Source organism: Athene noctua, chromosome Z (genome assembly GCF_965140245.1).
Source record: "Athene noctua chromosome Z, bAthNoc1.hap1.1, whole genome shotgun sequence".
In the NCBI taxonomy this organism is placed as follows: domain Eukaryota; kingdom Metazoa; phylum Chordata; class Aves; order Strigiformes; family Strigidae; genus Athene; species Athene noctua.
Genome location: NC_134077.1, coordinates 23,731,404 through 23,734,750, shown reverse-complemented (window position 1 = coordinate 23,734,750; position 3,347 = coordinate 23,731,404).

Sequence of the window (3,347 nt, the reverse complement as noted above, 5' to 3'; positions counted from 1 at the left end):
AGGCTCACTGCACCCTCACTGAGATTCTGCCAGCTTGAAAGCATCACTCATTTCTTCCTCAGCAACAAGACGGCAGAGGGAGCTTACAGGGAGCTGAACTTGTAATTAGTCCGTGAGAAGCATGCTGTACCAGCAGCTTCTTCCTATTTGAGAAAAGAGGGTACTTTTTCCCTCTTCACTGCCTGTGAAAGAAGTGCACTGCTTTTCCTAAAGAGGCACATCAGTTCTGTTCCAGCTCTCATACCTGTAGTGTATTACTCACTGAAATCCAGCTCTTGGTCTCTAATAAAATAGCCAATTTTCCTTCCCCGCCCCCCCCCCCCAGTGTTGTCCTTTACCACATTGAGCAGTACTTGTTATTTATCAGCAGGACTGCATGAACCTTAAGACCATTCAGACCACACAACTTCTTTCTGGTGGGCTGCAGCTATGCCACAGCCACTATTGCTGGAGAATTCTTGAGTATATCCTTTCATTTAATTAACTCAAGACACAGAAGAGTGATGTAAATGTGTGATTTCCTTTAAACTGTAGATTATTCTGAGAGTCATTACAAGTTTTCCTTCCAGCTACTCATGTGAAGGCAAATTGGGCAAAGCTCTGAAAAATGAGAAGGCAGTATAGCACAGAAGGAACAGAGCAAGGTTGTGTACTTAAGCACTAAACAGTTCAAATTAAATTTTCAAGGAGGTTAATGCATCTAGCCAAAGTCAATCTTCTATCCTTCATGTTTTCTTCCATTGCTGATGATTAGAGAATAGGGTGAATTCAGAATTCAGGTGAGGTGAACCTTATTATATTAACTTTGTAACTTAATATGGCCTAATGGATTAAAACTGTTTTGAGAAACCAATGTGTATTTAGATGGATAACACATACACCATAAAACTATTTGTCTGCTTAACAGAATTTACAATTGATAAGATTCAGGACCTCATTCTGCTTGTATTAAATCAATTATAAATCTATCCTGGACTTCAGTGGGAGCTGAATCAGGGCATTATTCATGAATATTGCAGTCTAAATTGAAAGATTTTAAAAACTAGGAATGAGGCAGTGCAAGAAAGACTGATGGCCTGTGATCTGGGCCATTAAGCAGACTCCTCTGCATCATTCTGATCCAAAGGTGTCAGGCTTTGTATTAGGAAAAGGCACTTGCACTATATCTCATGACCAGACTTTCTGATGGGTGAACTTTCTTCTCTAAGTATCAAAGAAACACTTTATGGCTGCATCTTTCAGAGGTCATACAGCATTTAGGAGAAAGGTGAAACAGCTCCAAAGAGTGTCTTGATGGTTTTAAATCCAGAAGAATATACGTTGCAAAGAAATTGTTAAAACAGACACAGAGACAACATTACTGTGTCTTCAGGCCTGAAATCAGCAATCTAAAGCCAGTTCCAAGAGCTGACAGACACTTGCTGAAGAAATACCCCAGTAGTTCTCTCAGGGATGTAAAGATATGTGCAAGTGGAGTGAGTGTTTGCTAGAGATGGGAGCCCTGGTATATGGCCCCCAAGGCTTGCTTCAAAATGCTTGCAGAATCGCCCATCTGCATGAGCATGAAAATCAAGCCTGCAAGCTGGTTGCTATTTGATGCACTTATTTTATCTGGGAGGGGAAAAGAGAAAAGAAAAAGACTTTTATAAAGCTGGAATAAAACTTCCTCTGTTTAGCAACTCTTTCTCTCCATTTCTGTAATTGTTTCATTTAAAGCCCTCTCTGGACCAAGAATGTCTTCTAAAAGTCTCAAATCACCTATCCAAATAGGATTTATCTGATATTCAGGGCACTATTTGAAAGTGCCAGCAGAAATACATGTACGATCTTGACTTTCAGACAGCTGAAGGCAAAAAACTCCCAAAGGATTTTGTTTAAAAATATTTTCAAAAAGTAATGAGAAATAGAAAGACACAAAGAAACAGGAAGACACAAAGTGCCAATTAATTTAATAGTTTTAGCAAGTTTAGTTTGCACTAAATAGCATTTGCATGCTAAAAGCTAGTTGGAGGCATTGGTTTACTTTAATGAAGGGGAGAAAGTGATTCTAATGCCTCTGTATTTTAGAAGAGAGAATCTGCCAAGAGTTTACATTTCTTACCAAAGTGGACAGAGAAGGAAAAGCAATGTGGTTTTGGTTATAAACAAGCTGGAAACAGAGGGGCAGTTAAAAGAATAAATAGGAGAACTTGGAACTGTAATTTAAAACTTAAGTAGCCATACTGTGACAAGATAAGGTTTTTTTAAAAACATTTTCGCTAAATGAGTGCTAAAGGGAAAAGTCAATTACAGCAAAAGTGTAAAAGGACAGATTGTTTAGCAAATAAGTGACCAGACCATACATTTTCCAGTCAGGTCCCAGGGACACATTATGATAGTCTAAAGCAAATGAAGAAGCTCTTAATTGTAGTATTGGATGGTATTTGAAAGCTCCAACTCTGAAATCCAAGGGAAAAAACTCACAGTGAAACAAACACCCTCAACATACTTCTTCCAGAAAAATCCCTGCAAGGTAGAGAAAACAGATAAGCACAGAAGTTCAATACAATACATTAGGGAAATAAGAGAACTTTGTGACAATTTTTGGAGGATATTCTGTGTAAAAGAAAAAGATCTGAGAAAGCCCAGAGCCACTGCTGTGGGAAGGACCCAGCTTGTTTTGTTCTGTGGGAATCTTTGGAGATGGAAATGTTTCAGAGCTTCCCATCTGTATTCTGTTTTGGGACAGGGATTCCTCATGCCAGGAGAACAGGCTTTAACAGAATGGCTCTGTGCTCAGGTCCTTTCTCCTCCATGGCCTGGGCCCAAGGGACGAGTTCAGGACTGGGTGTAGGAGAGGAGGCACTGTCGATCCTGCTTCCTCTCAAGCGGCTTTTGTACCATTTAAAATGCATTGGTCTATTGTAAATGCAGTAAGGTTAGAAGAAAATTTGATTCTCAGTTCAGATTATTAAAAATAAAAATGGCAAAGGTTAACATCATTCACAGATATAGATGAACAATATCAACATACATGGTTTTGAATTGGTCTCTTCAACTTTATAATTCATCTTAATCTGACTGCCCCACAGTACTACTGAGAAATAGGGACATGTGTTTACTTTACAAATACTTTTTGTATTAAGTAGCTATTCCATTCTTTAATCTGAATAAGTTTCTTAAATCTCTTCTGTAAATTATGTATGTTGTTGCAGTTGCAGGTCAGGAATTAATCTCCCACATACAGATCAGAGGTCTCAATCCAATTCTATATTAAAAATGTTTATAGGTATAAAGTATAGCATGTTTTCCATAGCAGCCAGAGAAATTTAAATCCATATGCTAGATACTTCTATAATGTCTCTTCA